This window comes from Heterocephalus glaber, unplaced genomic scaffold (assembly GCF_053883595.1).
Source record: "Heterocephalus glaber isolate CG9 unplaced genomic scaffold, H.glaber_assembly_v1.0 deba00000594, whole genome shotgun sequence".
NCBI classification, from domain to species: Eukaryota; Metazoa; Chordata; class Mammalia; order Rodentia; family Bathyergidae; genus Heterocephalus; species Heterocephalus glaber.
Genome location: NW_028258151.1, coordinates 33,899,660 through 33,925,953, shown reverse-complemented (window position 1 = coordinate 33,925,953; position 26,294 = coordinate 33,899,660). Strand labels below are relative to the sequence as shown.

General features: G+C 38.5%; 1 protein-coding gene and 1 non-coding gene across 9 annotated transcripts in view; one reads left to right on the top strand and one right to left on the bottom strand.

Moving 5' to 3' along the window:
• The window catches only part of Ckap5 (cytoskeleton associated protein 5), a 112,515-nt gene that overhangs the window by 1,305 nt on the left and 84,916 nt on the right, over positions 1–26,294 (top strand). The window contains exon 1 of one of the 8 annotated variants that reach the window (XM_021264220.2): positions 23,172–23,287. The exons of 6 other annotated variants lie outside the window; for them this stretch is intronic. The gene's annotated coding sequence lies outside the window, so the exon portion shown is untranslated. Of the gene's footprint in view, positions 1–23,171; positions 23,288–26,294 lie in introns of those variants that run through there. One more of the 8 variants, XM_013074882.3, reaches the window with a different exon arrangement.
• LOC147829573 (U6 spliceosomal RNA) lies at positions 13,308–13,414 on the bottom strand. Its single transcript, XR_015449049.1, has one exon. It is a non-coding gene; the product is annotated as a U6 spliceosomal RNA (small nuclear RNA).

The window sequence follows — 26,294 nt, the reverse complement described above, 5'->3', positions numbered from 1 at the left end:
AATTTTGTTTTGTTTTGTTTTTAGACAAGGGCTCCGTAAGCTGCTAAATTGCCCAGGCTGGTCTTGAACTTGCAGACTCCCAGAGTGCTGAGTTTACAGGCATGTGCCATTATGCCTGGCTCGAAACTTTTCTTAAGTAACTGGAAAACTGTAGTGTTATGAAATTTAACTATATAGATGAAAATGAAATCAATTTATTCAGCGTAAATGAAACCTAGTTGGTAAATTTGTGAGAAGAAAAATTTAAAGGCTATTCACTTGTGACGATGTGAACAAGGTATTCCATAAGCATTATGCCTTATACTTTATTATTAGTTTTTTTGTTATTATTATCATTAATATGATTTTTATTTGGTTTTTTGAGACAGGGTCTGGCCGTGTGTCACAGGCTGGCTTTGAACTCACTATGTAGCACAGGCTGACCTCAAACTTGAGGTGATCCACCTGTCTCAGCCTCCCATGTGCTGGGGTTACAGGCGTGTGCCACCACACACAGCTTATATTCACTATTGTTTTCCTTTTTTTTTTCTTTTTCCTTCTGGTACCAGGGATCAAACTTAGGACCTGTCAATTATAAGGCAGGCGCAGCACCACTGAACTAAATCCCTGGCCTTATTCACTATTGTTTTAAAGTTTTCATTATTCACTATAGTTCAAAAGTTTTGATCATCAGCTTTGAATTGTGGTGTGTCGTAATTTTATTAGTCTTCTGCAACTGACAGTTCAATTTTACTAGTAGAGGTTTTTATCCTTTTTTTTTTTTAGCAGTAGTTTTAATTGCAATAAATACAAGTACCTTGATGTTATGAACACCTGTTCTAGATTTTGGGGAGACAATTAAGAATAAGTAACATCTTTAATGATACTTTTGGATGGTGTTTAAAGTCTTAGTGGGGCATGTGGCTGTAATCCCAGCACTTGGGAGGCTGAGGCAGGAGGATTGCTGCAAGTTTGAGGCCATCCTGAGGTACATAGTGAGACCCTGTATTAAAAGAAAGAAAGAAAAAAACCCCTAAAATCTTAATGAGGAATGAAAACTTTGTATTCAAGTTTGACATGATGGCTTCCCATTCATTCATTCATCATTCAGCAAAGACTGATGTTTACTGGATGTCAAACATTGTTATAGATTCAGGGACTATGCTGATCAGCCAGAGAAAGACAGAGGCCTTGACCTAAGGGAGTTTGACAGTTTAATCTTTCAGTTAACTAGCAAATTGCAGTTACTATAATTCCTCTAGCTCAGTCTTGGTCCTTGATCAAAATAAATTCTTAAATACTTTTACTAACAGACACTAATATATCCTGAGTGCTGGCCAGGTGCCACATTTTATATTTTTTAATGCACTCTATTTTACTTACACTGAGATATGATGAAAAATGAGTGACAGGCATAATAGTTTTTAGTGGGGAAGTTCAAAATACAGTGTTTGCTGTATTTGAAGTGGACACCTGTGACAGTGGGGTGGGGTCAAGGGAGAGCATAAGATTGAGATTTTTTTTGTTATGGGGATCGAACTCCGCACCTTGCAAGACAGGCGGTGAACCACTGAGCTAAATCCCTGGCCCAGTGATTGAGATCTTAATCTAATTTATTTTTTTTGAGACAGGGTCTCACTATGTAGTTCAGGCTGACCTTGAACTCACTGTGGAGCCCAGGCTGGCCTTGAGTTTGTGGTGATCCTCCTACCTCAGCCTCCTGATGCTGGCATTACAAGCACACGCCACCACACCCAGGGATCTTAATCTAATTGTGACTGATAAGAGTATGGTCTGTGTGGGGAGGTTTGAGGTTTTTAAGTGATTCTTGTATTCTGACATCTTTAGTTCAAAATACGTTACTTAGCTCATTCCTGTCAGACTCATTACTCTGTCTGCTCGATATACTTAAACTTTTGCTTTCTGGTCTGTCTTTGCTGTACTTGTGTGGAACAACCCACCCCATTCTCCCTCTACTGCAAGCCTATATAACAGGCTCCAGTCAGGTCTTAGCTCAAATGTCATCTCCTCAGAGAGCCATTTTTCTAAGCTCCCACTTAGATTACCCCTCTTGGTGACTTTTCTTCACTTTCCTCTTTACTTTAGAGCATTGCTAATGTGATAGGTTGTTTATTGTTTTCTTGTGTCAAGTTTCCTTACAAAAATGAAAGCAGAACATGCATTTTTTTTTTCCCTGAGAGATTACTCAGTACCTCAAACAATGTCCGTAACAAAGTAGGTGATCAGCAGTATTTGTTGAACAAAAGTGGTCCAAACTGGCATAATCTCTGTGTAAAGTGATAAAGCCAATGTGTAACTAACCAACGGCTGAGTCTCTCTATCTTTGAGAGCAGTATCTCAGTAGACTAACTTGGAAATCTTCAGCTAAGAAAACTAGAAAAATTATAGATTTGTGTTTGTCACTAGATGGGAAAGTAAAGCGGGCTCTCCCAACTTTTTTACATTAAATAAAAAAACTTTTCCAATCTACAAGTTTTAAAGGATACTAGTCAAATGAACGTGTCTCTTTTGGAATTTGATGTCTTTCTCATGCTTAGATTTGGCCTGTGGGTTTTTGGCAGGAAGACTGCAAAGGTTAAATACCATTTCATCACATCATATCAAGGGTACATACTAGCCACAAGATACATGTTTGTTAGCATTGACTTTGATTTCCTGGATGAAATAGTGTTTGTGAAGTTTCTTCACTGCGAAGCTACTTTTACTTTATTTTTTTATCCCTTTCCACACTATACTCTTTGAAAGGAATTCACTGTGTGTAGTCTACACTTGAGAAATGTTGGGGGAAGGTATTCCTTTTCCTCCAACATGGAGTATCTACATAATTTATTTGGAGTTTTTCACAGATTTGTCTGTCCTTCCCATCTATTAATTTAATCAAGTATTTATATCAGTATGGGCTCAACATGTTTAATTTTATTTTGTGCTTTGGGATATATTCCAATACTACTATGTTTTTGCTCAGATTATTCCAGCTCGGTCCACTGAGGGTTGTTGTAGTTGGCTCCTGTGCCCCTCACATATGTGTTGATGGATTGATTGAGTTGGTTGTTGTTGTTTTTTTTTTTTTTTTGAAGACTTACTTGCTTTCTGACACTATAAGATGCTCCAAGCTCATCTTGTATAATTTCCTGTCCCAGAGCTAGAATCAGGCATTTCTTGAAGGAAACTTGCTTCCTTTTATTAGAAAATGGTGTTAGGAACCAAGACCTGGCACTAAGTATTCTCATTGTTACTTGAGTGTCATTTCTTATGGTCCTTTTCAGCTAACAGAGCAAGAAAATTACTATATTTTAGATTTTAAATGTTCCCCAAAGGTCTATGTGTTAAAGGCATAGCTCCTAGCTTGTTGCTATTGAAACCTAGTGAGAGGTCTGCCAGGCATTGCCAGTGGGCCCTTGAAGGAGCTGTTGGGACCCGAACTCCACTTTCTCTTTCACTTCTTGGCCATCTGGAGAGTTGTTTTGCCCTCTCGCTGCTTCTGCCCTGGTGCACTGCCTTACTACAGGCCTAAAACCAACAACCTCCAAAACTGTGAGGCAAAATAAGCCTTTTTTCTTTGTAAGTTGATTTACCTCAGGTATTTGTTATAGTAATGGAACGCTAACTAACAGAAAAATATGTATATGTGTTAAGCCAGGATATAGAGAGATATATCTGAAAATTTCCGCATGTGGCCATCTGTCTGTATATTAATTTAAGCATAAGTTTTTACTGATATCACTGACAGTGATCCACTACTGCATAGATCATTCTAGTATCTTCCCTTTGCTAATCTGTAAATTTCTACTCCAACAGTGAAAAGCATGACTACCCTTTATTTATTTAATTGTTCAGTTCTGGTACACGTGGACAGTATATTGTTAATTTGGTCTCCTATGGAAAACAACTTTACCAACTACAGTACAGTGCTTTTAGCATTAGTCTTACAGACTCTACTTATTTTGAAGTTAGGTCAGGCACCTTTTCCCACCCCCCTCACTCCCTTTGTGAGGTTGTTTCACACATTTATAATATTGTTAGAGTCACTTATCATAGTGTTTGTTCTTTTCTTGGATCCCTCAACCTCTTGAAGGTCTTTTTAAAGTTTGCATACATTAAAGATCAACTTGTTACAAAGATGGGTAGATTGTAACAGATACATAGTGTTATTTATCCACCATTGTAATATAAAGCTGTGGTTACAGTGTAGATGTGGCCAAGTCCAAGAACCATACTACATACAACCAATCTAAAAATGGCATCCAGAAACCCTGGCCACAGAGATAGTAGTCTGATCAGAAAGTGGGAAGTAGGCCCAAAGTTTCTGAGGAATGTGCGTTTTGTCAAGGAATATAACAAGGACTTGAAGAGAATGCAGACCAGCAATACCAAGGTTGTGAGTGCACATGCTGAGGCTGTCAAGGCCCTCATAAACCCCAAGGAGGGGAAGGCCAGGATCCCAGAGTATCAGCGGCAAGCTCGGTTGACTTGCCCAGATTATGCACCCCACGTCTGGGAACCAAGCTGTCCGCACATTCTAAGAATCTTAGGCTCTAACTGGCACAGATAGACATTCAAACCAAGGCCCAGGCCCAGGCTGCAGCTGTAGCCCTAACTTCAACTTTAGCTTCAAGCTCTCCTACGTTCTCAGGTACCCAGGAAGGCTCCATATTAAAGGTGTCTATCTGCCAGTGTGGTGCCTCAGGGACTAATGTGACCCCTAGGTTGCTGTCTGCATGGGGATAGTGTCCTCCTGTGGTGTTTTTTTGTTTTGTTTTGTTTTGATTTTTTTGCTTTTTGACACAGGGTCTTGCTATGTGTAGTGCACACTCACCTTGAACCCACTATGTAGCCCTGGCTGTCCTTGAATTTACAGAGATACTCCTGCCTCAATCTCCCAAGGGCTGAGATTACAGGCTTGCACCACCATGCCTGGGCTCCTGTGCTATTTTTACAGGATTAAAAAAAAATCATAGAGAATAGTTTCTTTGCCCTAAAAATCCGCTGTATTTCACCCATATTCCCTGTCTTCCCCCTTAAACCCTAGCAACCACTGATCCTTTTACTGTCTGTATAGTTTTGCTTCTGCCAGAATGTCTTATAAATGAGATCATTCCTTATGTATCCTTTTCAAACTGGCTTCTTTCACTTCACTTCTTCCATGACTTAGTAGCTCATTTGGGTTTTTTTGATGTATGTATTTTTTTCACTTGTCTTTATTAATGACTATTTTGTACCAGAGTTTTTATCTATGTACTTGTTAAAGTCACTTCTTAGTTCTAATTTTTGACAATTGTGAACAGTGCTGCTAAAAGCATTCATATGCAGGTTTTTGTGTGGATTTCAGTTTGTTTGTTTGTTTGTTTTTCTATAAGAGATAGGCCATGTCTGTCTCACTTCCCACTGCCCTTGGTATAGGGCCTGGCATACAGCAACGCCAGGATTGTCTCTTTTTTATTTATTTAATTTTCTTCGTTTTTTGAGACAGGGTCTCTTTTTTGTAGTGTAGGCTGGCCTTGAACTCACTATGTAGCCTAGGCCGGCCTCGAACTTGTGGTGACCCTCCTGCCTCAGCAGGAGTGCTGAGAGTGGTTCCCGAGGAGTGCTAGGATTACAAGCGTGTCCCACCACCCCCGACTAAGAGTCTTCTTTTTTTTTTTTGGACTGGGGATCGAACTCCGGTCCTTGAGCTTGCACAGCAGGCGGTGAAACCGCTGAGCTAAGGATTTCAGTTTTTAATTCAGTTGGATAAATACCTAAAAACACACTTGCTGGATTATATGGCAAGACTGTTTAGTTTTATAAGACTGTCTTCCAAGGTGGCTGTACCACTTTGCATTCACATCAGCGATGAATGAGATTTCCTGTTGGTCTACATTCTTTGTTTGTTTTTTTGTTTGTTTGTTTTTGGTACGGGGGATGGAACTCAACTAGGGTCCTTGAGCTTGTGAGGCAGGCGGTGGAACCACTGAGCTAAATCCCTACCCCCCATGGTCTACATTCTCAACAGTACTTAGTTTCCTGTTTTTTAGAAATTGTAGCCATTCCAGCAGTTATGTAGTGCACCTACTTTGGTGGGGGTTTACTGGGGATTGAATGCAGGATCTCATGTATGCTAGGAGAGTGCTCTCCCACTGAACTGAGTCCTCAACCCTTTTTATTTTTTATTTTGAGAAAGGATCTCACTAAGTGCTCAGACTAGCCATAAGCTTGTGACCCTCTGACCTCAGCCTTCTGAGTATCTATTATTACAGGTGTATGTCACCATGCCCAGCTGAAGTGCTACTTCATAAAAATTTTGTTTTTCATGACGTTGATTTTTTTGAAGAGAATGATCATTAATAAAAACTTTTAAAAATAAACTTTTCATTTTGGAATACTTTTATTCTTTAAAAATAAATTTTATGGGGCTGGGGATTTAGCTCAGTGGTTTCGCCACCTGCTGCACAAGCGCAAGGACCTGAGCTCAATCCCTGGTACCAAAAAAGTAAAAATAAATAAATAAATTTTATGTTATCCCATTTCCCCCCTCAGACCCCCTCCCCTCCCTATGTACAAAACCTTTGTTTTCATTTTTTCCTTCTATTTTCACTTTTTTTCTTGTCCCTTCCTTCCTTTCTCCCTCCCTCCTCACTTGTTCCCCTTCACATTTGAACACTTTCTCCCCATTGACCAACATCCATTATACATTTTTGGAATACTTTTAGACTTAAAGATAACTTGCAAAAATGACACAGAGTTTGAGCTCTGGTACCAAAAAAAAAAATTAATTAATGTAATGTAATGTATTACCCTAGACTAGATCCTGAAACAGAAAGGGGTATAACCAGAAAAGTTGTTGAAGCTGGGGTTTAAAATTAAAGTATTACTGCCTAGTGTGGTGGTGCATGCCTGGGAATCATGCCTGTAATCCCAGCATTCAGGATGCTGGGGCAGGATTGATGCACATTTGACGCCAGCCTCCATAGTGAGTTCAAGGCCAGCCTGAACTACATAGCTAGACCCTGTCTCAAAAAAAGTAAAAAAAAATTTTTTAAATAAAAATAAACTTAAGGTAGTACCAATGTTGGTTTCTTAGCTTTGACTAATATAACGGGAAACTGAGTAAGAAATATTAAGGAATTCTCTGCATCATTTTTTTTTTTGGTACTGGGGATCAAACTTGGGACCTTATGGTTTCGAGACAGGTGACAGAACCACTGAGCTAAATCCCTGGCCCTACATTAATTAATTAATTGATTTATTGGTACTGGGGATCAAACTCAAATACATTACATTTAGTGGTTATTTCTCTTAGCTTTCTGTGGTCTTTGTCATTGTCATTTTCTCTGTCTCTTTGTCCTCGTGACTGACAAATTTTTTTTTTTTTTGGTACTGGAGATCGAACTCGGGTCCTTGCACTTGTGCAGCAGGCAGAGAAACCACTGAGCTAAATCCCCAGCCCATGACTGACAATTTTAAGGAGTTTAATCTGTTTTTCTCATGGTTAGACAAGGGTTATGTATTTCAGAAAGAATACCATCATATCATTTCTGGCGTGTGTAATATCCACATACTTCTTGTGATGTTCATCTTGAACACCTAGTTAAGGTATTGTTAGCCAGATGAAGTAGTAAAGTTACTGTTTTTCCCCCTTAATACCTATTCTTTGGAAGCGAGTCTACCCCATCCTCAAAATAGGTGAAGAGATTAAGTTACAATTCCGAGAGGGCTGGGTATTCATATATATAGGATGTATAGGATGATTTTTCTCTTCTTTCTCATTTCTTTATTTAGCCATATATCTTTAATACTATAGACCTGTGTCTATTACAGACTTAAGATGTCTACTTTGTGCGTTCACTTGGACATTTCTGTGTCTTTCCATCTGTGTTTATGTTAAGCTAAACATGAGATTATACAAATTATTTGACTTTCAGAGGAAGTTTAGGCCATGAACAAATATTCTCTTTGTATTGGCTCTTATAAGATCTTTTTTTCCCCCCGCTAACACCTTTTAAGTGCCAAGAAAACATTGTTTTCTCTGACTTGGCAACAGTAGGTATTTGTTCTTGGCATATGGTCTTTGTCTAGAGATGCATTCAAAGCATATATTCTGATTCAGTTGGAACGGTCATTTGTTTCTGTTGTAGATGTTATGGCAGAGAAGGCAGTGACCTTGTGTTTCCTTAGTCATGTTTTCATAATTTTATGGAGAAGTAAGAAACCTACTTCTTTGATATCTTGTTCAGATTTCTTAGATGTTTGTTATTAATTAAACTGACTTTTAGATCCTTTCTATAAAGGTGAGAAAAAAGTTGGGTAATTCAAGTATTTCTTTAAGTAATTCATTTGTTTAATGTGGCTGTCCTTTTTTTTCAACCATATGATTTAAAGTAACAGTCTGCTATCCGAAAGTCAACTACTACCAGGAAATAAACCACAAAAGCCTTTTCAGCTGCTTAAGTAGATATTACAAATTTTATTGACTTCTGTCAAGCAAATCTTATCCATTCTTTTATGAATAATTTTAACCAGTTTGGTTCTTTAAATCAAGAGCTACAATTAGAAGAGAAACACTAGGGCCAGGGATTTAGCTCAGTGGTTTTGCTGCCTGCTGCACAAGCGAAAGGACTCAAGTTCAATCCCTGGTACAAAAAAAAAAAAAAAAAGAAGAAGGGAAACACTACTGCAAGATAACTACAGGTGTTAGCTTGATTGATCACAAAGGTCAAAGGAAAGCTACAAAATATAAAGCATTAAGACTGAAAGGGTGACACTGCCTTTAATTCCAGCACTCTGGGAGGCTGAGGCAGGAGGATCACATGTTCAAACCCAGCCTACACAAGTTAGCAATGCAGCAAGACCTTGTTTAGTTTTTCTGCTGTCCCTCTTAGTATTATAGACAGCAAAGTTAGGTAGAAGTATTATTGGCAGTAAGACAGGGCTAGGCCCCCAGGGGAGTTAGTACAGAGGATGAGAACATTTTACAACTGTGGCTGGAGGCTCATCTGTTGAAGACCAGGCCTCAAGATAAAGATGGAATGACCAGGCCTACATGCCTCCCCAGGGGAAAGATAAATGATATCACCTGGTCCAATAAATCTAGCTGGATAACAGTCACCCAGGTGGTGGCTGAGACCTCCTAATCCCTGCCTTCCCAAAAAATGTCTTTGTTCTTTCCATGTACGCTTGCTATGTGACCTGCTTTCCCATTGGATCAATATTACCTAAGCATGATTTTATTGGTTGATCATAGTTTTGACCCACTTTGTGATATTGCTCTATAAAACTTCCTTTGAGAAATGGACTCATTGGCAGTCCACTTTTGGGTCCCCACCTATCTCTCAGGGGCTATGTCTCAGTAGTTTTTCTATTCTTAACTTCTGTTGTTCCTTAGAATTCATTCTTCGATTTTGGGGAAAACGAACTCTACATTTCTGACATCTAATAGGTTGGAGTTATATTACTTCCCCTACATCATTAGCACTGGATTTTGAGGGTATTATTGCACTGATTGACCAAGGGATTATCCTGAAAAGTTTAAATAATTATTATAGATCAGTATACAGTACTTTGGTTAACAACACTAGGAGGCTTTTATATTTCCTTAGATTTATATGAAAAAAAAGTTTCGGGAATAATATCTCATTCCCTAATTAATGTTGCCATATTTCTCCCTATTTTATATTTATTTGTAGTGCTTGCTCTATTGTGTCCTCATCTACTTGAAGTATAAAATATCTCATTTGTAGATTTTTAGGAATTATTGTGGTATTTTAATTCCATATTTTTCTTCTGGTCCTTCTTTATGTGATAGGTTCCCTTAAAAAGAAAAATCATAGGATTTAGCTCAGTAGTACTGAGCCTGCCTCGAAAGTGCAAGGTCTGGAGTTCAATCCCCAGTACCAAAAAAAAAAAAATCATGGAATCTAGTCTAAAACCAACATGGGTGCTTCATTTGGAAGTAAAAGCAAATTCCATACCAGAAATTTCTGCAGTAAATAAAAATGTTGTTATGCTTTAGAGAACTGCTTGCTAGTTTTGAGTACGTTTGATACGAGAGAGTCCTCCAAAAAATGGACCGGTCCCCTTGAATATCACCATAACATCTGACTTGTTTATTAGTGAATCTTCAACTTTCTGTACGATAGAAAGTACACCTGGGGCCAGGGATATAGCTCAGTGGCACCGCGGCTGCCTCACAAGCGCAAGGTCCTGAGTTCAATCCCCGGTAACCAAAAAAAAGTACACCTGAAGGAGCAGTTTATTTTCTGGACTGAGAAAACTTGCGATACTTGGTCCTAAGAATAACCTCACTTGGGTCTTTCTTGAACTGGAAGAAGTCAGTCTAAAATCCCTAAATGACGCTAGGATGATGCTTATAATAATAGCACAATACGGTGCCTGCCTCGCAAGTGCAAGGTCCTGAGTTCGATCCCCAGTACCGGAAATTAAAAAATACCACAATAATGATGGGTACTGTTTGCTGAGTGCTTGGTATTTGCTAGGCAATTTGTAAGTATTTATTTAAATAAAGTCTCTGGATTTGTATGACACGGCCCTTTAAATTCAACACTTCTCTCAGCCTGTTTGGCCACATAGGTTTCCTAGCTATTTTAGGCTTTCTCACACATGCCTGAAACATTGGTTGTTATCCTCATTTATGATGCCTTTACCTGACCAATCCCTATTACTTCCCTTTAGTTCTCAGCCTAAATACCACTTTCGAGGGAGACCTTCCCTGACCTCCCAGATGCCTCCATTACATTTTGCGGGGGGGGGGGGGTGCCGGGTACCGGGGATCGAACTTAGGTCCTTGTGCTTGTGAGGCAAGCGGCAAAAACCACTGAGCTAAATCCCAGCCCTTCTGTTACATTTTTGTTAGTAGTTTTGTTTTTTTGTTTTTGGTACCGGGGATCAAACTCAGGTCCTTGCGCTTGCCCTGCAGGCGGCGAAACCACTGAGCTAAATCCCCGGCCCCAATTTTTGTTAGTAGTTACCCACAGGCTGTGGTACACAGACTATTCAGTGTCTAGAGCAATGTCTAACAGAGCAGCCCCACATGTGTGTACTTGGGGATAGGAGAATAATATAAATATTTGGGGGGCTTCTTAACATGTACAGCCAAAATCTCATTTAGTCTTCACAGCCACAGTTAATTGAATCACTTTAAACTAATTCCTTACCCTCTCTGCCGATGTTTCTTAATCTGTTAAATGGGGATAGTAATAGCAGCATGTAAATTAGTGCATGGGAATTGCCTAGAATAGTGCCAGGGACATAATGCATGCTCAAGAAGTGTGTGCTAAATAGGGAACCACATGAAGGTGGTAGTTATGTTGGGTGATAAAACTGAGGTTCGGCTAGTATGTGGCAAAGCAGGATTAGTACCAGAGCCCGACATGAGTCCAAGGTTTAGACTGAATTGAAACCTAACTAGAGAGCTCTACAATTAGATTGACTACTGCAGTGGCTTTGCTAAACTGAAAGTTTCTAAGAATAAAATTACCCTCTTCTAATTGATTTTTATAATAAAAAAGTAGCAAAAATCTTATAAAATTTCAGAATTCTATTCAGCAATTTTTCACCTTGAAAAAAAGGTTTAGTTCAGAATTTCTTTAAATATATCATGCTTCCCCAACACATTTGAAATACCCATTCACCATACAAAATATTCTTTGTGAACAGCTCAAAAAACTTTTTTTGGTATATTTAAGACTTCTGAAAAAAAAAAAGACTTCTGTAATTTTTTTTTTTAAGACTTTTGTAATTTGATGAAATTGTGCCATTTTAGGAATTTTATACTAGGGTGTAAAGTACTATGCTAGATGCTAAGGGTAATGACTATGATTTAGTTCCTTCTTAAAGGGGTGAGTAAAAAACACTCAGCCCCCCTAGTACCCCAACCCCCAGTACTGGGCATTGAACCCACGGCCTTCATTCAGACTGAGCTACACTCTCAGCCCATTTTTATTTTTTATTTTGAGGGGCCGGGAATTTAGCTCAGTGGTTCTGCTGCCTGGCTCGCAAGTGCAAGGTCCTGAGTTTGATCCCTAGTACCAAAATAAATAAATAAATAAATAAATAAAGACAACTATTTTTTATTTTGAGACGGGGTCTTGCTGAGTTGCTGCCTTGCCCAGGCTGGGCCCAAACTTGTTTCTTCTGCCTCAGCCCCCAGAGTGCTGGGATTATTATGGGTGTGTGCCACTACATCCTGCTTAGTTCCTTCCTCCTTTTAAAGAAGATATGGTGCCCCCAAAAAACTGTTAAAATGGTAAAAAAATGTTAAGATGGCAAAGTGCGTTGTAACCTACAGCATGAGTATGAGATTCCAAGATTTCAAGATGGAATTTTAAATTTGTAAAACTTCTTAAAACATTATAAGGGCTGGGGATTTAGCTCAGTGGTTCTGCCGCCTGCTTCACAAGCTCAAGGACCTGAGTTCGATCCCTGGTACCAAAAAAAACCCCAAAACATTATTATAAAAGACATTAAGACTCATTGCTTTAAAAAACAAATGAACAAACTTAAAAGGCATGAATATATATCATTAACACATTCCAGCTAGCTTAAACCACCAGTGGTTCAGAGCCACCCAGCAGTAAGACATATGAATTATGGCCCCGTCATGAATGTATTAAAATGAAAAGTGGTCTCTTGTTGCTTTTGCTGTCCTCTGCCATGAACTGTTGCCCCTCTGCCACCCTGCCTTGGAGTCAGCTGATTATGGACTGAATGAAACCTCTATGAACTGTAAACCAAATAAACCTTTCCCTCTTTAAAAAAAAAAAAAAAAAGAAAAGAAAAGTAAAAGTTCTTTGTCTCGCCCTTAGATATATTGTTCAAGAGTAGCCATGGTTAACAAGTTTCTGTGGATCCTTCCAGAAAAATTTTATGTGCAGTCAAACATGTATAATGTATTAGTTTTCTATGGCTAAGGTATTAGTTTCCTAGTTTACTTTGGTGCCTGAATACAACAATTTATTCTCTTTCAGGTTTTTTTTTTTCATTAAGTTTATTGGTACATTTTAGGTATACAATACAGTTACATTCATCATTGGGATCTTGTACCTTTACATGATGTATCTTTTCCCTGCCCTCCCTTCACCCCTTCACCACTCCCTATTTACAAAGACTGTTTCCACTTTTTCCTTTTCTCATATTTTTTCTTTTCCCTTCTTTCCTTTCCCTTACCCCTCCCACCTCCCCTACTCCTTTAAGACCTTTTCTTCCTACTTCACAATATCAATTATACATTTTGATCCTTATTTTCACTTTTAGTTTTTCACACCAGAGAAACTATTCACGCATGTATTTGCACATGTGTGTCCTATTTATTAAAAAATATGGAACGCTTCATGAATTTGTATGTCATCCTTGCGCAGGGGCCATGTTGATCTTCTCTGTACCGTTCCAGTTTTAGTATATGTGCTGCTGAAGCGAACACTTCTTTTTCAGTTTTAGAGATCAGAAATCAAAATGAGTCTTAGGAGTTACCAGCGGTATCAGGCAGGAGGACCATACTCCAGAGGCTCTAGGAGAGAATCTTTGCCTTGCCTCTTCCAGCTGCTGGTGGCTACTGGCATTCTTTGGTTTGTGGCCACATTACTTCAGCCTGTTCTAAAGTTTCTCTAATCTGTCTTCACATTACTTCTCTGTTGAGTGTCACATCTCCCTCTGTCTCCTTGTGGTAAGGATCCCCGTGTCAAGATCCTTAATTTATTTACCTCTGCAAAGGCCATTTTTCCAAATAATGTAATGTTTTACAGGTACCAGGGATTACAACCTGATATTTTTGGGGGTCATTAGCAGTCATATTTGTCTCTTTATACACACACACAAACACACTTAGCCTTCATATACTGCAAAAATGCAGGTTTCTTTTTAAAACGTAATGGGCTGGGGCTGGGGATTTAGCTCAGTGGTGCTGCCGCCTACCTCACAAGCACAAGGTCCTGAATTCAATCCCTGGTACAGAAAAAAGAAAAAGAAAAAAACCCAACTTAATGGGCTGTTGGGGTGGTGAGGCAGGAGGTTCACTCCAAGTTTGAGGCCTGCCTGGGCTACATAGTGAGTTCAAGGCCAACCTGAACTATGTAGTGAGATCCTGTCTCAAATTAAAAAAATAAAAAACTTAACGGGCTGGGGCTGTAGCTCTCAGGAGAGAGCACTTACCTAGCATGTGTGTGACCTGAGGCCCCTGGGTTCCATCCCCAGTGCTGCAAAAAAAAAAAAAAATTCTTCCACATCATTATTTATATATTTTCTTCAGCTCTCCTCTGTATCTCAGTGCTGTAGAGCATTTTGTTGTGTAGATAAGTGTGTCACTTTGTGTTTGTGTGTGTGTGAGTGTGTGGTAACATTTACCATCTTAGCCATTTTTGGGAGGTTTGGGAGGGTTGGTTTGAGACAGGGTCTCGTGCTATGTAGAGGCTGGCCTTGAACTCACTGTGTAGTCTAGGTTGGCCTGGAGCTGGTAGTGATCTTGCCTCAGCTTCCTGAGTGCTAGGATTACAGGTGTGCACCACCATGCCTGGCTCATTTTAGCTATTTTTAAGTGTACAGTTCAGTAATGTTAAGTATGCAGTAGTCCTCCTCATCTAGGAGATACATTCCACAAACCCCAGTCGGTGCCTGAAACTGGAGATATTGTTAGACTCTGTATATACTATGTATTGTTGTATGTATACATACCTGTGATATATAAATTAAGCATAGTAAGAGACTAGCAGGAATAACTAATAATAAGGCAAAGCAGTTATAACAGTATACTGCAATAAAAAATGATTTAAAACTTATGAATTGTTTATCTCTGGAGTTTTCTATTTAATATTATCAGACTATGGTTGACCATGGGTAATTGAAACTAAAAAGTGAAACTGTGCATAAGGGGGGACTACTGCATTCACATTATTGTGAAACATCTGCAGAACTTTCTCATCTTGCAAATCTCAAACCCTATATCCATTTAACAATAATTCTCTTTTGCCGCATTCCACCAGTTTCTGGTTACCACCATTCTACTTTCTGTTTCTATGAATTTGACTACTTTAGATACGTTATATAAGTAGAATCATGTTTATCTTTCTGTGATTTGCTTATTTCATTTAATGTAAAGTTCTCAGGTTCAACTATGTTGTAGTATGTGACAGGATTTGTCTTTTTTTGGTGAGTAAATATTCCATTGTATTGGCAGACTCCTTTTGCTTAGCTGTTCATCTGTTAATGGATGTTTGGGTTGCTTTTATCTCTTGGCTATTATAAAATACTGCTACTGTGAACGTGGGTATATAAACATCTCTGAGATCCTACTCTTAATTCTTTTGGATACATACCCAAAAGTGGAATTGCTGGATGTATGCTGATCCTATTCTTAATTTTTTTTTGCGGGGGGGATATAGGATATGTAGTTCTGGAGTGGTCTTAACTCAGTATGTAGCACAGGCTGGCCTTGAACTCACAGCAACCCTCCTGTCTCAGCCTCCCAACTGCTGGGATTATAGTCATGCACCACCACATTCAGCTTCTTATCCAGTTTTTTGGTTTTGTTTTTTTCTGGTTTTTTTGGTACTGGGGATTGAACTCAGGTCCTTGCACTTTTGCAGCAGGCGGCGAAATCCAGTTTTATTTTGAGACAGGATTTCACTGAATTCTCCAGGCTGAGCTCAAACTTAGGATTCTCCTGCTTCAGCTTCCCATAGTTCTAGGATTATAGGTGTATGCCACCATGACCAGCTGAGATTATAAATGTTTTGATTGGCATTTCTTTAATGACTAATATTGAATATCTCCAAATGTTTGTTGACCATTGTATATCATCTTTGGAGAAATACCTAATTTTCAGGTATTTAATCAGGTTATTAGATTTTTTTTTATTTTTTTTATTTTTATTTTTATTTTTTTTTGGTACCGGGATCGAACTCGGGTCTTTGCGCTTCCGCAGCAGGCGGCGAAACCACTGAGCTAAATCCGGCCCTATTAGATTTTATTGTTGAGTTTAAGGAATGTTTTGTTTGTTGTGTTTTGTTGTACTGGGGATTAAACCTAGGGTCTTCTCATTGAGCTACATGACAAGCCCTTTTTTGATTTTTTATTTTGAGACAAGATCTTGCTGAGATGGGCACGAACTTTTAATCCTCTTGCCTCAGTCTCCTGACTGCTGGGGTTACAGGTGTGCACCACCACTCCCACCTTAAGGAATTCTTTATATTGTGCTAAGTATTAACCCCTTATCAGATATGTGATTTGCAGATAGATATTCTCTATCATTTCATAGATTGCCTTTTCACTCTATGGGTTGTGTCTTTTTAAAAAGTTTTTAATTTTTTTACTACTATGGTATAAAATTATTTTGTTTGCAAAATATTAGAAACAAAAATACAAAAGGAAACATTCGACAGCAAAAGCCACTGTCTTCATGGTAGTACCAGGCTCATCATCACCATCCCCTCAACCACCCTCTAGGACTGGGGATCAAACCCAGGGCCTCATGCCTGCTAGGCCAGTGTTTGACTGAGCTATACCCCCAAGCCTCCTCTACTGTTTTGATTACTGTAGCTTTGTACTATGTTTTGAAATCAAGATGGGTAAGTCCTTTAACTTTATTCTTTTTCAAAATTATTTTTGCTGTTTAGGGATCCCTTAAGATTACATATTAATTTTAGGATGAATTTTTCTATTAAAACTGCTTTTGGGATTTTGATATGAATTACATTCATCTATAGATCACTTTGGGTAGTGTGGATATCTTAACAGTATTAAATCTTCCAAATCATGAACATGGGATGTCTTTGCACCTACTTATACAGTATCTTTAATTTTTTCAGTATTGTTTTATGGTTTTCAGTGTATATGTTTGCTACCTGTTTGGTTAGATTTATGTCTTAAGTATTTTATTCTTTTTGGTGCTATTGTAAATGAAATTGTTTCCTTAATTTCTTTTTTGGATTGTTCATTAGTGCATAGAAATGCGCCTGATTTTGTGTGTTTTTGTATTCTGGAACTTTGTTGAATTTATTAGTTCAAAGGTTTTTTTGTGCAGTCTTTAGGATGTTTTATATATGTCATCTGTGAACAGAGATAATTTACTTTTTCAATTTTGATGCCCTTTGTTTCTTGTCTAATTGTTCTGGCTAAGATTGTCAGTACTATCTTGAATAGATGTGTCACTTCCTTGGCATGTACCTGATTGTAAAAAAGCTTTCAGTATTTCTCCATTGAGTATGAGGCATTTGTTATGTTGAGGGAGTTTCCTTCTGTGCCTAGGCTTGTTGAATGAAAGGGTGTTAAATCTTGTTAAATACTTTTTCCTGAATCAGTTGAGATTCTCATGGTTTTTGCCCTTTATTCTGTTAATGTGGTATATTACATTGATTTTTTTTCTCATATGTTAAACCATCCTTGCAGTTTAGGGTTAAAACTCACTTCATCATGATATATAATCCTTTTTTTTTTTTTTGGTATGGGGATCGAACTCGGGTCGTTGTGCTTGCAAGGCAGGTGGCAGAACCACTGAGCTAAATCCCCAGGCTCAATGATGTGTAATCCTTTTAACGTGCATTAGTTCGGTTTGGTAGTATTTTATTGAGGGTTTTTATATCAGTATTCATCAGGCATATTAAACTGTAGTTCTTTGTAGTGCCTTTGGCTTTAGTGTCAGAATAATGTTGGCCTTGTAGAATGAGATTGGAAATGTCACTTCTTTATATTTTTGGAAAATTTTCAGTATTATTGATGTTAATTCTTATTTGCTTGGTAAAATTCTTTAGTGAAGCCATGTGGACCTGTCTGTTCTAGTGTGTCCTGGATTTCTCAGTGACGACTGATAGAATATTCAGCAGGGTCCTGGCACCCTGTGTACAGGCCATAGGAAGGCCTGCTCTGAATCTTGATACTGGCTACATAGTACCAGTAGATGTAGCTAGATGTAGCTGGATGATCCAGAAACTCTCTCAGTACTTTGTACTGAAGAAAGGAAATGTAATTTAAATTTCTGATACCCTGATTTAGATTTTTTTGTGAGTATGTGTGTTTGTGTGTATTTTTAACCTTTTACCACATTATTTTCCTTGCTAGGCTTAGAAAGCTGGTAACTAAATCTTGCTTTTTGAGTAGCCTGTGTGAACCCGTGCTTTTTGACTTCATCCCAGAATATATTCTTTCAGTGTAAGATTACTTGAAAAAGGAAAATGATGATAGAACTTGCATTTATACAACTATTTGGATTGTCAAAATATCTGTAATACTAGAATAAAGCAAATTACCATTCCTTTGTGGTAATTTAACAATGGTCCAGAGAGGTCTGTGAGATTTTTGTCATTACTACAGTTATCTTAATGCTAAGAAATTGGGCATTGCAAGCTGTTTGTTATATATAGTTATTGTGGTGTACTATTTCATAACATTTTAGATGCAGAAGAGTTGTCAGTAAAAACTCATTGTTTTATACATGAGAGTACTCAAGCTCCCCCTATAGGTGATTTCTCTGAAGTTTCAAGTTTCAAGTTAATTGCAGAGCAGGGATTCATGAATATAATTTTTTTTTAACTTTCCAATCCAGTGTGTCTGGCAGGTTTAAAAAACAGTTTGTCTGATTATACTTAGTAAAGAGTGTAAGTTTTTAAATTATAATATTCTGTTAGAGGCAGATCTTTTCATCCCCCTTTTTAAACTCATGAAATATTTAATGTTAGAAATAATAAATTGTGCTATAAATTTTACTACCGAGCTGAAGAACTAGATCATTACCAATATTCTATGTAACTTTTCTTGTGTCCTTGATTATATATATTACTTCTTCTATGCTGAATTTTCAGAATATCCCTTCTGTTGCTTTTCTTTTTGATGTAACTACAAATGTGTGTACTCTCAGTACTTTACTGTTTGGGTTTGTATAATCATACTGTATGTTTTTCAGCAGCTAGCTTTTTTTCTCCCACCGTGGTTTGTTAAGTAGCTAGGAGCTGTTTTCGTGACTATATAAAATATCTTTTCTATGAATATATCACAGCTATTGCCTATCAATGAGGTTTTTTTAATTTTGTTTTTTTAATTTTGTTTTTTTTTTTGTCCCGGGAATCAAACTCGGGTCCTTGCATTTGCGAGGCAGGTGGCGGAACCACTGAGCTAAATCCCCAGCCCACAATGAGTTTTTTAAAAGTTGAGATGCAATTCCTGTACCATAAAATTATCTTTCTGTGGCTTTTAACATATTCACAAAATATGCAAACATCACAAATGTCTAATTCCAGAACCTTTCCATCTCCCCAAAAAGATACTCCATCCTCACCAGCAGTCTTTCTTTCTCTATTCTCTTTTCTTCTCTTCCCTCCAGCCCCTAGCAACCACTGATCTTTTTGTCTCTCAGGACTTACCTAAGCTAGGTATTTTATAACAATGGAATCATATAACATAGAGCCTTTTGCATCTGGCACCTTGCACTTAACATGTTTTCAAGGTTCATCCATGTTGTATGTGTTGCTACTCCATTCCTTTTTTATGGCAGAATGATATTCTATTATATGGATATACCATGTTTTATTTACCCACTCATCAGTTGATGGATGTTTGGGTTGTTTCCACTTTGGAGCTATGATGAATAATGCTGCTATGAATGAACGTTTATGTACAAATTTTTGTGTGGACATTTTCAGTTCCATTAAGAATGGGTTTTTAGGGCTGGGGATTTAGCTCAGTGGTTCTGCTGTCTGCCTCGCAAGCCCAAGATCCAGAGTTCAATCCCCGGTACCACAAAAAAAAAGGAATGGGTTGTTAATATAAAATGTTTTCCAAAATGGATGTACCAGTTTACATGCCCACTGACAGTGTTCAAAAATTCCAGAATCCCCTTTTCTTAAGTACGGGTATGGGTGTATAATATGGAGCATACTAGTTATAAGTTTAAATTTTCATGTAAGCTTCTTTTTGCCTCCTAATCAAGAGAATTATACTTTTGAAAATAAAGATGGTTAATGTGACTCACCATATGAAGAGATTATTATAGAATTTTACTTAGGATATGGAAAAACTCATCTGAATATTGAAAAATAAGATTGACTAAATATATATAGCATGCATGTTTTAGTTTATTCTGTTTACTAAAGATACATCCATATAGGTTGTTGATCCAGACAAAATGCCCAGATTTGACTACTCATGGATGTTATTTAAAAGAGTAATTTTTATTGGTACTTTACTTTAAAAGTGTTGTAAAGTAGGATCAAAGATTAATACTAAGTGATCAATTGCTGATTGTAAATAGAAGACCACATAATGCTAAACTGCATAAAGAACTGGCTTTCAATAATAAAACTATAGCTCCACGTTGGAGATTTTATAATCTGCTTATATTTGAACTTTTATAATTGCTGGAGAGGGTGGGTGTCGGAAAATAGTTCGTGGTTACTTTGGAAACCATTGGGCATTTACTTGTAAAATTAAATATACACTTACCACCCAGCATTCCCACTCCTAGCTATTTGTCCAAGAAAAATAAAAGCTTATGTTCATACAAAAACCTGTGTGAGGTGGGCATAGTGCCACATACTTGTAATCCCAGCACTCTGGGAGGCTGAGGCAGGAGGGTCAGAAGTTCAAGCCAAGCCTGGACAATTTAACAGTTTAGTGAGAAATTGTCTTAAAAAACAAACAAAAAAAACCCCTGCTGCCTATCTCGCAAGCACAAGGTCTCAAGTTTGATCCCCGGTACCTATAAAAAACAAAAAAGAAGAAAAAGAAAAGGAAAAAAGGCGGGGATATAGCTTAATGCAAAGGCCCTGGGTTCAATCCTCAGTACCACTCGGTTTGGGGGGGGCGGTCTGTATGAGAAGGATGCCATCAGTTTTTTTCATAATTGCTAAAAAATGGGAATAACCCATGTATCAACTGGTAAATGAACAAAATGTATTTACATCATAAAATGGAATAATACTCTGAATTTAGCAATAAAAACGAAGAACCAGTTGTTAGATGCACTTGCACAAATGATCTCAGTTTTTTGGTTTTAGGTTTGGGTTGTTGTGTTCAGGATTGAGCCCAGGGCCTCACATGGTAGTCAAGTGCTCTACTACAAACCCCACACCTGCAGCCCTTGAGCTCAGTTATATCATACTAAATGAAAGAAGCCAGATTCAAAAGACTAGATACTATATGATGCTGTTTACATAATACTGTGGAAAAGACAAAACTGTTGGGGAACAGGCTACTTACTGATCAGTGGTTGCCTAGGAGTGAGGAGAGCAATTGACTACAAAGGGCACAATGAAATTTTGGGGGCTGATAAAGATGTTCCTTATTTTTTTTTAATTTTTAATTTTTTTGGTATCGGGGATCGAACTCAGGACCTTACGGTTTCAAGGCAGGTGGCAGAACTACAGACCTGAATCCCCCAGCCCTTTATTATTATTATTTTTTAATTTTGAGACAGAATCTTGCTGGGCATGGTGGCATATGGCTATAATCCCACCACTTGGGAGGTTTAGGTAGGAAGGTCACCTAGAGATCAAGGCCAGCCTGAATTGCATAGCAAGACACTTCTCAAAACAAAAAATCAAAAAAACAAAATGAAACAAAAAATTTGAAACAAGGTCTTGCTAAGTTGCCCAGACTGCCCTTAAAATTGGAAGCCTCCTGCCTCAGTCTCTTGAGTTGCTCAGATTACAAGTATGCTCCACCATGCCTGGTTAACATGTTTTTCATTGTGATGTGAATGTCAGAACTTGGAACTGCCTACTAAAATGAATGAATTTTATGTGAGTCATTTGTTAGTAAACCTGACTTGAAATAAAAGCTTTTAGATCAGGGAATATCTCCTCTCAAACTCTAATCCTTAGTTAGTGCCTCTCCTATAGCTAGGAACACTTGGAGGTAGAATCAGCCTGTGTGCGGGGCTATATATTTGTTTTTTAGGTTTAAAAGGGATGTGGTTAGACATGGCAGAGAATATTTGTTGAACACCATGTACTTGTATATATAACACTTTACTGTAGGCACTGATCTAGGCACTTTACAAAGAAAATAATAAACTTAACTTATTTAATTGTCCTAATAGCCCTGAGGTAAGAACTATTGTTATCAAAGTCCTAGTTTGATGATGGCCTAAGTCTTTTAGTAAGGTGTGTTTATTCATCTAAATTAGGTGGAGGAATGAATACCGGCTTTATTTATTTATTTTTTTACAGGCTTTAAAAGTACATAAATCTGTTTGGTCTTAGTATGATAGACAAAATGTAGAAACTCCTCCTGTGAAGAGAAAATTGAAACTCATTGATAAAACCTTGAAGATCTCAAAGACCAAGACAACTTTCTGAGAGATTAATGGAGTTTTGCCTATGGTTTTCTCAAGAATTCTTTATATGAAATTATATGACTGTGCATCACAGTTTTATCTCTATGCTTTTTTTTTCTTTTCTTTCTTTTTTTTTGTGGTGGTGGTGGAAGTGGTGGTAACTAGGGATTGAACCTGGGGCCTTTGCACTGAGCTACATCGTCAGCCCTTTTTTATATTTTATTCTGAGACAAGTTCTTACTAAGTCATTAAATTGCTGGGGCTGGGCTCTAATTTGCAAGTCCTGCATCAGCCTCCTAGAGTACTTGGATTACGAGCATGTGCAATATTTCTTTGCTTGTATAGACTTGTAGTGAATTCTTGGCCAATTTTTGAAAGGTCTCATTTTACTCACAAGAAAGGAAGGTTCTTTTTCTATTTTATTTCCTATTATCTTCCTATCTGATATTGCTAGGTTTCTTCCTCTTGCAAAGAAAAGAGTCAATGAAAGGGTAAAGTGAATTCATTACAGGCCGCTGAATTCTTTGCTGGGCCTTTGAGTTGCCATTGAAAGAACTGCTCTAGGCATTCATGGAAAACCTTTAATCGTCTCTGTATATTTACCCTGATGGTTTGGCTCCTATCTGCAATAATTTTTTCACGTTGGAGTAGGGATTAGGATTGATATTGGGAGTTGATCACATCTCCTTTGACTCTGGCAAATGTTACCACTGAAAAAGAGGTGTAATCAACCGCAACAGTCTTCCTAGTTGGGCCTTCATTTGCCTCTTGCCTTCGAAAGCCTGTTGTCTACAAGTCGCGCCCTAAGGCCTGCAAATCTCTGGGCAAAGGCACGCGCGGGCCCCTTTAAGCTTCAGTACGTACAGAGGGGCGTGAGGGTGGGGCGGGCACTCTTACAGCGGTGCTCTGGGCCCCGCCCTCGGAGGAGGCCTTTCCCTCCCGCCACACCAATGCCTCTGCCGCCCTCCCACCAGCCGCGTGTTCCGCCGACCCTGCTCGGACCTTAGGGCCCCGACCTCTCCCTGCTTGGGGAGCGTAAGTGTCAGCCTGCGGGCCACGGGCGAGCACTCTGTGCCCGTGGAGCCCGTGCCGGAAGTCCTGGCGGACAGTACCGGGGACTTTCCTGGCCTGTCAGAGGCCAAGACGGCGAAAGAGCGTAAACAATGCCGGCTGCAAGGAGCTAAAGCCTGGGCATCTGCTCTACTTCAGGGTGGTGACAGCGGCCCTAGGGTGCTTATTGGGATGTGCTGTAAGGGAGCGGTGCCCATGACCTGGCTTTGCCCCAGCCTGGTTCCTACTTGGGATGAGGAGAGGATTGCTATAACCAGAGGATAACCCAGTTGAACTGAACGGGTGGAGCTGTCTTAGTGCTCTGGGCCTTGGGTCCTTAGCCTGGGATTTGGAGACCAGGGTAGCTTCGGGATGAGTAAGCATTAAGTTTTCAGCCACCTTGGTATAGTTGAGCAGTTAACTCTCAAAGTTGACCTAATTCGCAGCCAGGTTTAGTTTTCCATCTCCCCAGAGGCCTTTGTTGGTATCCGGTCCCCCTTTGGAAACATTGACAGTGATCATCTATTAGAGTTCAGTTAACCTTGTTTCCTGCTGATAGAATACCACGATGTGAAAGACACAGCTCTTTACCATTGTTTGGCTCTGAGGGAATTTGTGGGAGGCCACTATCCCAGAATGAGAAAAGCAAATACCCCGAAACTTGTTAAGATAACCTGCTATCGAAGCAGTTCAGATTTCTGGCTTCCTGCTAATGCAGAAACACTAGCAAGAGGATAGAACTTGTCCTTGATAATGGGAGATATCTGGAGGCAGTAGAATTTGTTAAGTAAGAGGGAAAGTCTTGGCATTTTTGCTACCTACTATTTGGAGATTTTGTCTGGCATTGGGCAAAAAGTAAAAATACTAAGTTTTTTGTGGCAGTTACATAATTGTTACTCTTTAGTCCAGCTGTCCTTCCTAGATCTGATTTGAGTGAAGATTTCTGAGCATGTACATACATTGTTTTGTCTTTGTTTTATAACTACTGTCCTCTTTTGAATGAGCCTATCAACACTCCTCATTCGTTGTTCAAAGGATTTTGTGTGTTTGTTTTTGAGATGGGTATCTGTATGTTGCTCAGGCTGGCCCCAACTCCTGGGCTGAAGTGATCCTCCTGCCTCAGACTCCCACATAGCTGGAACTATAGGTGTGCCTGCCATACCTGACTTAGAGATTGCTTTTTTTTTTTTTTTTGAGACAAGGTCTTGCTGTATAGTTAGGCAAGTCTTGAACTCATTATGTAACCCAGGCTGGCCTTGAACTCACAGCAGTCCTCCTGCCCCAGCCTCCCAAGTACAGTTATGCACCACTATTCCCAGCAGGGATTGCTTTTTGAGTCACCAGAAATTTTCCTCAAAGTTCCCTCAGACTCACACCATGCTTGGCAGTAGCCTCTCCTAGGCCAGAAGTGAAAGTCCAGGAATGGTAATCAAATCCAGAGCTCTTGTATTGTGATAGTGAAGAGCTTTTGTAGGTCAGGAGCTTGGGAATTTACCATAAAATAGTTGTATTGCCAATGCGTCTTTCTAAATAGAAGGCAAAAACAATCTGTTTAATAGCTCTGTAATTTTATAAATTCTCAAAACACAAAAATTTACAATAAAAGGATGCCACACTTGAGCCTTTGGATGGTTAAGCAAGAGGGAATGGACTGTGTAATAGGAGTTGAGTTCTAGGTGCAGCTCTAACACTACTCAGGCATGATCTTTCTCTGCCTCACTCATAGCTGGTTGAAGAATAAGAAAATGCTAGATTGATGAGGGAATCTATGTTTTATGATAAGACAGTATATATTTAATAGGAATTTTGTTATTTGAACAATAAACTGAAAAATTAAAAAGTTTGGAATTTTAAGTTCTGCCTATTTCTATAACCTTGGAGACATTTTTTAACCTCTGGTCTAAAAAGAAACAATTACATGTAAACCTCTTTCAGCAGCAGTGTGGACTATATGGTCTTTGAGCTCTTGGAGACATTATTAGGTTCAGCAGTGTGTATGGTGATGTTTCTGTAGAACAGACTTAACTGACCTCTTTGCCTTAACCTGTTTTAAACTGGAATAAAAACCGGAGAGCGCTGAACAACTTAAGATTCAAAGTATTTTCTTTAGTAGGGACTGGACTGCATGAACCATAGCAAGCATTGGATATAGTTTAGATTAATTTTACTAATGCTTCTCTTTGTTGGCAATGTTATTTGTTCTCAAGGCATCACACCCTGCTATTTAATGAAAACTCTGATTTCCCATGTTTATCAAATATAGGTCCCCCTCTCTACAACTCTGGTGTCATATTTTCAACCTCTTGAAGATCATTATTTCTGAAGTATAAAACTAATCATATTCTTCTCAAAGACAACTCAAAACTTCCTTCTGACATGTTTTTCTTGTTGGCATCATTGTTTTGTCTTAACTCTAGGCCACAGCCTCATGTCCGTTAGACTTTTCCCCCCCACTCTCACATTGGTTGCAAAGGCTTGTTATTTGTTTTTTTATTGGTACATGTTTACAATACATAATAATTGCATTCACTTGGAGAAACGGTATGTGTATGTATATATATGTGTATATATATGTGTGTATATATATATATATATATATATATATATAATTTTTACTTTCTCTTCCCCTCCCTTCTCACCCTTTCCCCAGATCTTCTGCCCATCTCCACAAAGTCTGCCTCTCTGTTTCTTTTTCTCTCTTTTTTTTTTTCTCTCAAACTCTCAGTGATTCTCAGCCTCCCAAGTGCTGGGATTACAGGAGTGTGCCAGCATGCCGGGCTTTACCTTCCTGTTTCTTACCATCTATCTTTTATTTTGTTCTTTGAATTATTTATATCTGAGTTTCCCATATAAGGGAAACCATGCAATATTTAACTTTGTGATTTAACTGACCATTAGTCTCAAGATGCATCCATTTTCTTACAGATGACTTACATTTATCCTTTACAGTAAAGTAGTACTCCTTTGTGTATATATACCACATTTTCTTTAT